The following is a 13,146-nucleotide window of genomic DNA, read 5'->3' as shown; positions in this document are numbered from 1 at the left end:
GGATTTCTTCCCCCTCTTGACATCATCGAAAAGATGAGAAAAGACATAAAACAACTAGAATGATATGAGGCGAGATACGTATTAAGCATGCAAGGAAATATTAGAAAACGAGAAAGTAATCTACATTAACATGCCAAATAAAAAATAAGTGTACTACAAACCAAACTAGTCTAATTGCCAATTGGGCCGAATAGGAACAAGTGTTTAAAGCCAAATGGGCCGAATGAAAAGCAAGCCAAAATGGGCCGAATTAGACAATTATTCAAAATATAAAGTCTAACAAAAGAAAAGGTAAGGATGTTGGGAAATGTGTCCTCAACAATAGTGCGATCACATGATTTAAATATCATTATTAAATCTCATTACAAGAATACGGAAGGGATGATACATATATATATATAGTCAACTGGTCCACACATATCGGTAATGATTGGTCTAGAGTTTGACATTTACTCGTGCGTGCGACGGTGGTGATCAGTTGATCCCTTGAGGTCACACCTAAAGGACGATTCCCTTAATTGAAAAGGTTAATTAGTTGTATACCGATACAGATTAATTAATTCCTTAAAATTGAACAATTCGATTTGTGAGAGAGAATATTGATATCTTATTGTAATGGGATTAAATAAGATTTATTTTAGTAATAAAATGCTTTATTATTAAAATTGTTTATTGTTTGGGAAACAATAAAAAAAAGAATGAATGGTTGATTATAATTACAAGATATTGTGAATTATAATTATTTGACCCATTTTATTTATGTGATCAAGTATCACTAGTCAATTTGTTGAATGTAACTTAATTAATTCATGAAATGATATTTATGTGATAAATATGCATTAAATTAATTAATAACATGTGTCATACTGCATGTGACATATTGTGTGACAAATGACAAATTGACAAAATAATATGGTAGTCCATTTTATGTATATGGACAGAAAATGGAGGGTGTGTTAGTGGGGTTTTGGTTGTTTTATTTTATTTGATAAAATAAACATAATGATGCCTACCTACAACTAGTCTTACATTTCTTACACACCTATATTTTTGATAAGAGAAAAAGAAAAGCAATGATGCTCCTTGGGCATGTGTTGGGCGGCCACACTACTCTTAATTGAGTAGTGTTGGTTCTTTCTATTATTCTTCTAAGATTACCATTCAATCAACATGCAAAATGTTCATGAATATTCTCAAAGTAATATATGAGTATTAGTAATCAAATTTAAGGTAAACCACAATATAAACATCTAGTACATGTTAGTTTGTGGGTTTGAGGGATAGTCTTGGGTGCAACTAATTGGAGGGCTTCTATTTTGAGGTCATGTATGTTCATCCATTAATGGAAAGCTCAAGAACTAACAAGAAGGAGATCTTGTTGGTGCCCAATATGACCGAAATTCATATGGTGAGAAAATGTTTTCTTATCTTCTTTTATTTTAGTTTGCATGCATAAGATCACCATTAATTTTATGAGTAAATTAAAATGAAACATATATGAATATGTTAAGTATATAGATCTACTTTTCCTTTAATTGGTATCATGAGCCATGGTTGTTTGCATGCAAATCGGTTAAAAGTTTTTCCGAGTTATAAAGATTAACATATAAAACTTGTATAATTTGTGTTATTATGATATATCACAAAATTAATTTTTGCATGTTAAAGTTTCTGATCCTAAAATGTATTTAGGATATTTTGGTTAATTTATGGATTTTATTGTTCATTTTATATAATATTGGCATTAAAATGTGATTTTTATGATAAAAATGTCATTTTTGGACGAAAATTAGCTAAACTTCGAATTTTCCAGTGGTTTTTGGATATGTTTTCACATATATTATTTTTAGATGATCTGGAAATTTTCATAATTTTATGAGTTCTTATGCTCGAAAAATGGATTTTTCATGATAAAAATCGGTTTTAGATGAAAAATAGGTTAATATGAGAAATATTTCGAATCTGGTCATAGAAATTTAGTATGTTGTCACATGCAATTTTACAAGATGTGTGTAAAATAATAGGCTATAGTGAAGTCTTTTTGCATGATTTATGGATTTTTGAAGAAAAATAGCATAAATAGTGACATTATTAGTGAAAAAATTAATAAAACATAATCTATGACTAAGGAAAAACGTCAAATGTTGCATTTTATTATCTTTTTCAGATCTAAAATTGAAAAGTTAATGTATATAATTTTTTTTCACATGTTTTTATGATCATTTTAGTTAAAACCGATAAACCGCAACATTGTTTTTCCAGAAAAATTTCTAAATTTTTGACCTAAGGTTTTGAACATTATGAGTGTCATGGTATTTTTCCAGAATGTTCATGAGTTTAAATTTCAAATTTCAAATTTATTTGAAATTTTGTGATTTATTTGAAGTTTATAGCTTATTTTTGAAATTTTTGGTCCATTAATGAACAATTTTATAAATATGAGTTAATTATGGTCAAATAATTAGTGAAGACTAAATTTTGAGTCCTAAGAGGTTAGGGTAATTAACTTATGCATAAATATGAATTTATGTAATTTTTGTGATTGTAAAATGTTGAAATCACGCAAATCCGTAAAAACCGAGTAATATACAATATTGGCTAATTAAAGGCGATTTAGCATAAAATTGGGCATGTTCATACATTTTATAATGCTGCATTTTCTTTATGATTGTCATAATTTTAATTTATGTAATTTTTGAATTATGTAATTTTACTTAGTATGGCCTTAGATTTTAATTGGTATTTCCCGAAATGTATGGGAATATCGATTCGGTTGTAATTTTATTGTGATCTCTTATCACCGTCTTGTAGTTACAAATGTGTAATAGGAAATTATGTAATTTATTATGTAATTTTATTCATTTCGGAGTTCCCAAAGACGGATTTCTTCAAGATGGCGATACATAAAGACGGTGTTACCTCGAGATGCGTGCCACAACCGAAGTTCAAGGGACCAATGGTGTTGGTTTCCGAATATGTAATAGTTAAATAGTTTTTCTATTTTAGGAAAGGCCATACTAGGATTTATTTTATGCTTGCATTTTATTTTATGTCACATGCATCGCTAAATCGCCATAACTAAAACATGCATCTTCTTTCATCGAGTTTATCGACCGTGTCAATTAAAATTATCGTATTTCAGCGCTTTAGTTCACTTAAAACGTGATAGATAATAAATTGACATGACCTCTCGCTAAAATAAACAATTGAGACATAGCCTTACCAAATAGTAGAAACCATGAAAACCTATTTCGCGAGGGAGTGCACTCGGCTACCCTTATACAAACCTTGTTACGTAGGGGAAGTGGGTGATAAATGTCTATCCACCGAATTCATGTTGATGAAGGTTTCATCGGCTACCCCGTGCCCAAGTTAATATGGGTTTGGATCATGGACACATTATTCGAAATTTGGATTGAACTCAACAAAAGTTTTTTGATAAGGGTTTCATCGGCTACCCCGTGCCCTTGTCGAATGTGTTTTGGGCTATAGATAAATATTAGAGTAATTTTATCGACCGAGAGTTCTAAAAGTAGAATCGATTAAAGAGTTAATCCACCGAGTTATATTGATAAGGGTTTCATCGGCTACCCCGTGCCCAAGTTAATATGAATTTGGATCTTGGAATCATTTATCATAGTTGGGTAGAGGTCACTAGGTAAATGCTATACTTGTTTACAAGTATTATTATAACGATGAATGTTTTGTTTTCATTATTCCGTTATCATATTGTTCTATTTCTTTACCACAATTCATATACGATATCATTTCGATTTTTGATTCAAATCTCCATTAAAACATCGTAACTAAAGACAAATATGAATTTTCTTCTAAAACCTCATATTATCCATTAGAAGGATCTCTTGTAAAGAGTATAGATAAAAGTTATTCATTATCAAACAGGTTTTTGATTTTTGACTAACACATCTACTTACAATGGATTGTTATTCATATACTTAATTGAATTAAGTACCTTGAAGCGATAAATTGTTTTGGTAATTAGTTTTGTCAAGAATTCGTAATTGACCAAAATAACGCAACCACTTCAATGAAAATTTTAAGACTAAAACGAACAAATGAAGAGTAATCTTCATGAATTCAATTTTGCTTCTCAAAGCAAAGACTCATTGAAATGAGTGGGAGCATTCTCTTAAACCGTTAAGATGAGAACGAGGTTCAAGAAGTAAAGATAATAATGGAATTGATACAAGGTAATGTTAAAAGTAAAGTTATTGAGAAATGACGATACTAAACCTATCAATCCCGACCAATAAAGTTTCCATTGTCTTAAATGTTGGACACAAGAAAGGAAACTACCCCAAATTATTGAAGTATCAACAAGTTAGTTGTGGGACATCTAATGGGACCTTCTTCTTTAAATGTTTCTTTGATTAAACATAAATTTTGCTAGTACCACTTCGTCAATATTAGAAACCAGTGGAGGTTTTCATAATTGTATTCGACACATAAGATGATTAGAATATGACGACTAGCAACAATAATGTCGAGAGATAGAGTAATTGTGTACTCAATCTAGTTTTTGGATTTAAAGTTGTACTTAATTGTGACTATTTAGTGCATAAACTCTAAATAAGAATATAAGCTTGTTAAGATACAAAAGAGGTTTTCACTTTTGTGACCCTATACACCACGATTTGATGTATGGCTAGCCCATTATCAAGGTGATTATATTCTAAACCAAACTAGAATGATATATCATGTAGATGATATAAGATTCAAATTGGTAACCCAAGATTAAACCTTAAATTCTGGAATGATTAACGCAAAGAGTTATCAAGTACTCTTGAAACCATTAGATTGTTAATGGTATATGCGTATCTTGTATTCAAAGCAAGATATCTCGTGCCTTTTGATTGATAAGGAGATGGAGGTTGTAAATCATCGATCCAAAATAGGTTGATCATCATCTTTTACCAACGATTTAAGTTGACACTAGTGTGTTCACTTAATAAGGTAAATAGAGAAATCTTTGAAGAAGTTCAAGAGTTCAAGGAATCACGATTTAGTCGTGATGGGATTATCAAAGTGAAGACTTTGATATAAGCCAAAGGAAATGTGATATAGTATCACAAGTTAATCTCTCTTAGCACGCATTATGAAATAATGTGTGGATGGATAAGAAATCAAACACTATTCGATATGGTTTGGACTTCAATCAAGTTACTTTGAGTTACTTGATCCTTTTGGGGATTTTATCATTTTTGTCTAAATTATTTTTCCACTAAATCGAATCATATGAGATATGAAATGGTAAGGGTACCATGGTTTTAAGTTTTCACAAGAAACAAATGCACATTTTTCCTTGCAATTATCACGAGCACGGCGGGTTTACGGCTCATGAAGCTGTCTTTCTAAAATACAAGTTTATTTCTAGAAGACAGAGTGGGAGAAATTATTCAAGAGCCACAGAGAATGTTATGTCGCAAGAAACTGGTCTTTTTTGGCTACATGAGACGTTTTGTGTAAGACATTGTTTCTTCATAACCTAGGAGGTTAAATTCGTCACTTGTTAAAAATGATGAATTCATGCTACTTTTAAGAAAGTAAAGAGCTTATAACTTACAAAAGAAATTGTTTGATTCAAGTTGATTACTTCTAGAAAGTAATGAACATATGACTTACATAAGAGTGTTTAAGTCACAACTCAATACAAGGCTTAGAGCCATGAAAATCCGAAACGAAAGGGCTTGATTAGTGACAAAGGGTTTTGCACTAATAAAGAGATATTTCAAAGCAAGATTGGTTGCAAAGGGTTTTGCACTAATTGAAATGATTAAGTCTATTTGGATCTTCTTAGGGATTGTGTTTCATTATGAGGATATGCATACAGCAAGTGAATCTAGAACCCACTTCATCAATAGAAGGAATGTATTTAATACATGTCATGAGTTTTATAGATTCTTGCAATCCTAAGATAATGTGAAAGTTAAGAGAGGATCTTAAGTAGGACATCAATGAGTTGGAATCAACATTTTGATCATGTGGTAAAACATTTCTCGATAAGTCGAGAAGTTGTGTTTATACATGGAGTTTAGTGGGAGTTACGGAATTTTTAATTAGTCCGATATGTGGATGACATATTGATCATTGAGAATGATTTAAGACTTTTGGAGTATTATAATACATCTTGAATATCAGGATTTATGAAGATAAATCCACATGATATTAGCATCAGTAAGAAGTCTTATGTTGATAAGATTCATGACTAGTTCAATTAAATTGAACATATTTGATTGATTTCATTTGCTTTCGCTGCCGAATCAATTAAAAAGAAATGATGTGCAACACTTCATATACTTTGAGTATGATGAATTGTTTTTAAAATCGAATTTAAGTAATCTTTACCCAGTAAGCCATAAAGATTACCCTTAAGTGCTTGCAGAAGCATTAAGGCTATGATGCAAAGTGTTTATGATGCAATATTGTGTAAGGGTGTTACACAAGTGACAATTGACAATTGAGATTGCGCATGGTTTCCGACAAAACCATAATCAAAACACATTAGGATGGTTAAGATACCATTGTGGCAATGTTAATTAAGAAGTAGATTTTCTAGAATCGTTCTAGGCAATAAAGAACAATGAAAGATATTTATAACGGAAATTGAGTACACTTGCGATCATGAGATGTGCAAGAAGGATGAGTCCCGCACACTGTGAAAACAGTGGGAGCTATTCTTAGGCTAGAGGGCCTATGTCTTGATTGGATCTCGACACGTACTCAGAAAGTTTTGTAATGCAAATGTATACATTAAAAAGGAAACCAAGTATGTAGTAAGGTTGAGTAAGGTACAAGAAGTTGATAAAACCTACTAACCAAAGCCTTCTCATAGGCTAAACATGATGAGTCATGTCATTACAATTGAATTGAAATGAACAACTACATACACGATCAAAGTAGATTATAGAACATGAAATAGTAATCAGGCATTGACTATTCATATGTGATAATCGCATTTGTCGTTCGAGTTTTACTTTAAAACACTTTTATTATACTTTGCTACATCCAAAGGGGTTGTAGAGACAACATTGAAACCCGTTAAAGTGAACACGGATTAGCATGGTATTCGCCCATAGTCACTTGTATGAGGTGACGTCTCGAAGTGACTAGAGTGTGATGCGATTGATGGCAAGTTCAAGTGCCATAGAGTCATGTGAGATGACTAGTCGATCACATAGGCAGACTGTTAGGAACACATTGTCGGGCAATGACCGCTTATAGAGTTCTGGCAAATTTATATAGCCTGGTCGTGGCGAGAGCTACTATAGTATTCTAATGAGTCGATTCTTTTGACTAAAGACTGTTCACCTAAGGTGGCACAGTTTTTGATTAACTTTGATTTGTGTTACTACGACCTTCGTAAATGGGGTCAAATGGGCATATTTTGGGTTATGATGGCTGTGGCTAGTCGAAGGGAATAAGTGCGATAGGAATTGTCCACCCCCTTGTCAGGGTTAAAACAATATCTCAGGGCCACTCGAGGAGTAATGAACTGGAAATGCGTGGCCACGCTCGGAAGGTATCTATGTTAGATAAATCCGGTCAATCGCTTATTCTCCGGATCGAGGAAACCACTCTCGATATGATCACTTGCAAGTACGACCGAAAGACACCTTGCATTGAGTGGGAGATAGTAATAGGACAAGAGAATTGGTGACGCACACTTGTCGAGGACAACTGGGAGATTGTTGGGAAATGTGTCCTCAACAATAGTGCGATCACATGATTTAAATATCATTATTAAATCTCATTACAAGAATACGGAAGGGATGATACATATATATATAGTCAATCGGTCCACACATATCGGTAATGATTGGTCAAGCTAGAGTTTGACATTTCTGTCGTGCGACGGTGGTGATCAGTGGATCCCTTGAGGTCACACCTAAAGGACGATTCCCTTAATTGTAAAGGTTAATTAGTTGTATACCGATACAGATTAATTAATTCCTTAATATTGAACAATTCGATTTGTGAGAGAGAATATTGATATCTTATTGTAATGGGATTAAATAAGATTAATTTAGTAATAAAATGCTTTATTACTAAAATTGTTTATTGTTTGGGAAACAATAAAAATAAGAATGAATGGTTGATTATAATTACAAGATATTGTCAATTATAATTATTTGACCCATTTTATTTATGTGATCAAGTATCACTAGTCAATTTGTTGAATGTAACTTAATTAATTCATGAAATGATATTTATGTGATAAATATGCATTAAATTAATTAATAACATGTATCATACTACATGTGACATATTGTGTGACAAATGACAAATTGACAAAATAAAATGGTAGTCCATTTTATGTATATGGACCGAAAATGGAGGGTGTGTTAGTGGGGTTTTGGTTGTTTTATTTTATTTGATAAAATAAACATAATGATGCCTACCTACAACTAGTCCTACATTTCTTACACACCTATATTTTTGATAAGAGAAAAAGAAAAGCAATGATGCTCCTTGGGCATGTGTTGGGCGGCCACACTACTCTTAATTGAGTAGTGTTGGTTCTTTCTATTATTCTTCTAAGATTACCATTCAATCAACATGCAAAATGTTCATGAATATTCTCTCTTCTCTCTCCTTAATCTTCATCAAAGAGGATGAGATTTTAATCCAAATTTGTTCAAAACATTACTAAAATTATCAAAGTAATATATGAGTATTAGTAATCAAATTTAAGGTAAACCACAATATAAACATCTAGTACATGTTAGTTTGTGGGTTTGAGGGATAGTCTTGGGTGCAACTAATTGGAGGGCTTCTATTTTGAGGTCATGTATGTTCATCCATTAATGGAAAGCTCAAGAACTAACAAGAAGGAGATCTTGTTGGTGCCCAATATGACCGAAATTCATATAGTGAGAAAATGTTTTCTTATCTTCTTTTATTTTAGTTTGTATGCATAAGATCACCATTAATTTTATGATTAAATTAAAATGAAACATATATGAATATGTTAAGTATATAGATCTACTTTTCCTTCAAAGGAAAAGAGGAGGACGGGTTTAAGGAATGTCACGTTTCACGACATTGGGGTTGACATAACCGGGACGGGTCCTAAACTCAAGAGAGTCAAGACGATCAAAGCATGAACGGACATGGTTAGCTTGTGCCGTGAGACACCACTCAAAATTAAGCACCTTCAATGACAAGGCTTGAGTAGCCTCGTACACAACCCGCATATCCTCATGCATAGCCTTCCCTTCCTTCCACAAAGCCCCACCTTGACTAGCTAAGTTAGCCAACGAACTAGAATGACGAACACACTCCTTGGCCGCCCTAGCCGCATCCTTAGCCATAGCATCAACCCGTGCTTCTAGCCCATGCAAATAAGACACGACTTCACCAAGATCCGAACCCTTCGAACCCGAAGCCTCATTCTTATCTTTTCCCAAACCCGAGACCAACTCCAGAACCATCTTATTTTGTGCACTCAATTTCTTACAAATACTTGCCATAAACACTTCCAATTTTTGTTCAACAACCGAGACCACATCCGACGATTTCTCCACCACATTCCCTTTCGCCAAAAACACCAAATCGGGTCCAATAGCACCGACTTTCATCAATTTAAGATGAGTGTCACACATCTCATCTTTCACCTTGACACCATAACTAGAAATTCCAATCACTCCTTTTTGTTCCAAAGGCCGAGAGACCCACATACCATATGGCAAATCCAAAGTTGTATAAAACTTTTCCTCAGTGACACAAACACTTGTTTGAACGATTTTATGAAACAAGAGACGACAAAGACTAACTTTAGATCCTTCAAGCCACTTAGACAATAACACCATCTCATAACTAGACAACTTATCACGACCACCTCTTCTTGGAACAATCGTGTTCCAAATGAAATTAAGAAAGAATTTCAATTTTGGGGTAAATGACCCCGCAAGCATGTTACTTGACCCCGTAGCATCAACATCAAACGACTTCTTAATTGTAAGCTTCTCTTTCTCCGTCACATCTCCCCATTCCGCACTCGGATTTATTTCGATCCCATCATCAGGGACCGAAAACAGAGTACAAAAATCGGTAAGGGAGATTTTGACTTCGGTATCATTTTGATGCGATCCCGCTAAGTGTTCACAAATTAAGATGTGGTCGTTGGTCACGGTCGAATCAAAACACAATTTATAGCTCCACAAACAACTCTACAATTAGTAAAGAGGCAAGTAAAGGTCGGATCCCAAGGGACGGGAGTTGAAATGAGATTTTTATTGTAACTAGTGGTGTCTAAGGGGTGTCACAAATTGGGTTGATGTAGAAGGTTACTAAACTAAAATAGCAATGAAAATAAACAAGCAAGATGAATTTAAAAGGGTGTAAACAATTGATTAAAGGCACTAGGGTGTCATGGGATCATAGGGGAATCATGGGATATGATCATACAAACATGTTCTCAAATTATAAGCAAGCAATTATTGTTGTGATGGATTGAGTTGGGTTATATCTTACAATCCTAGGAAAGTTTGGGTCCCGGAGCCGAATCGATTAGATTGTACAACACCTACAAGTCGACTTAATCTTCCCTACTCAACAACATGCCCAATGAGACTCGAGTTGGGTTATGTCTTACAAGTCTCATTGAAAAGATAGAAGATGATAGTAAATGCAAGGATTCATAGGCTTAGCATTTCATCAAATATAACATGTGCATGAGTTGAGATCAAAACAAGCAAGCAAATAAAACATGAAAGCATATTAATTTAAGCATGAATCATTCCCCATGTTGGTTTCCCCTAATCACCCATTAACCCTAGCTAAGAGACTACTCACTCATTATCATGTTGATCATGCTAGCAAGGTTGTCAATCATACCAACAATATGAAACATGATGAATAAATGAAAGTAATTAACAATAATTAAAAAGGGATTAAGAGATTATACCTACTAATGATTCCAATAATAAAGCAAAGATAAAAGAAGTACTTGAATGCTTGATTGAGAGGTTGTCAATCTCCCAACAATAACCCAAATAATCTTCAATTACACAAAATAAAGGATGAACAAAAGAGAGATTAAAGAACTAAAACTTGGATTAAAACTTGATTAATATTTGATTATAATATTAAAGAGAGATTTGATTGATATTAACTACACTAATTATTGATAAGAAGAACATTCTCCTCTAATTAGACTAATGGGGTATTTATAGTGGAAATTAGGGAGGATGCATTAGGGTTAACTAAGGGCTAAACTAGTAATTACACTTTTAAGTTGAGCAAGGAGGAGCCGGTATTTTTCGAGAGAAGGGCTTCTTTCTTCGTAGCTTGGAGAAGACAATCCGTCTGTGCTAGAATCCGGGCGGAATAGGGTCGGGACGGGCGGATTCTGGCGTTGGAATCCGAGCGGATTCAGGGGAATCCGGGCAGATTGTGGAGGTGGAATCCGAGCGGATTGTGGCAAAGCCGCTCGGATTGTCTTCTTGATTGGACGGATTGGTGACAATCCGCTCGGATTCTCGACAACAAATCTTCTTCTTTTCTTCCCTTTTCTTCATAAATTCCTTGGGGATTTCCTTGGGGACTCAAGGATCCTTTCTCAACATTGCTCTTCTACTATGATATGTACAAAGGCCTTCTAATCTTGTCTCTCCTTGATGCTTGGTCATTGAATTCGATCAATTTAGTCTCGTTTTGCCATGAAAATGCAAGATTCTTACTCCTTTCCTACCAAGGGATCAAAATCTCAAAGAATATGCAAAACAAAGAACTAAAGATAAGAAATGACCCAAATAAGTACTAAAAAGCATGGAAACAAGGCTAATTCGGGGGCTAAATATGCGCCAATAATGGTCACATCAAATATCCCCAAACCGAACCTTTGCTCGTCCCGAGTAAAGAGGTGACAAAGACTAGGACCAACACTAACCTATCCTAATAATATAGCCGATATGAGACAATTAGCGGGTCTCACTCCGCCCCTTCAACTCACAACAAGACAACCATGAGGTAGGATGCCTTCTTGCAAGGCAAGGTGGGTCTTGCCAAAATGGCGACACATCCAAACATTAAGCACACAAAAACACATAATGGATGCATCAACAAAAAGAATAGCCACTCCCTCATCAAGTGGCGAAGGCACTAAAGAGGAACAAATTTAAGTCTAAGAGGATGGCACTAAATCACCTCCAAATGGTGTTAAACTAGACTACTTTCGTCCTCAATTTCCAAATGCTTTCGTCAAGAGCGATCGGATGGTGGTGGAATGATGATCCCTATGATGCTAGTGGCATATGACATGACAAGTCTCGAATTCTCTACAAAAGTAAAGGTCATGGATCGTCCCAAGCTCGACCAAGTGGCTTGACAAAAGGCTTTTTGGGAATGAAAGGCTCAAATCTTTATTCACAACGGGTGGATATGACTAGTATTCAAAATTGTCCTCATTTCACTTTCACATTTCAAAAATTTAAGATGGGGTTTGTCCCTTCCGGGCTAGTGTCCTTTGCTTTCGCCAATCGCTTATTAGGCAACCGGTTAACCTCTAGACAATAGCTTTTCGGGGTGATAGTCACTCTGTCTCTGGGCGGCCGAATTCACAACCGTATGGGGGCCCAATTCAATGGATCCCACACCAAAGCACATCGAAGTGGTACGCCTCCATAAAAACAACTTAAATTTCTCAACTTTCAACAATTCATAACATTTGAGGTTTCCTTGGCATTACATTACTTCCACATGACAAAACTTCTTTGAAATGAGCACTTCAAGCTTATTGATAAAAAATATTTTTGGGTTGCCTTACCACAAGGTCAAACAAGGTCACCTAGACAAGTTAACCAAGTCCATATCGCATCACAGGGTTGGATAGGTGACTCACATGCAAACCCTTGACTAGGCCTTGGGTCATGGGTCAAAAGACACTAGTATGACACTATGTAGGGTGTTTTACAACCATTCTAGTAGGCAAAGTCTTAAGTTGAACAAGTATTTATAATGGCTTAGTTGCTCTTGTCAAAGTTCCTAAATAGGCATTTTTCAAAACATTTCTAACATGCAACTACATGCCATGATGCAACTAATATAAACATCCTAATGCAAGTGGTTCTATCAACTAATATGACATATAAACTAAATGCAAGTCCTAAGTTCACATTGTTATAC

This window comes from Silene latifolia, chromosome X, assembly GCF_048544455.1.
Source record: "Silene latifolia isolate original U9 population chromosome X, ASM4854445v1, whole genome shotgun sequence".
Lineage (NCBI taxonomy): Eukaryota > Viridiplantae > Streptophyta > Magnoliopsida > Caryophyllales > Caryophyllaceae > Silene > Silene latifolia.
Note: the sequence above shows the minus strand (reverse complement) of the source record.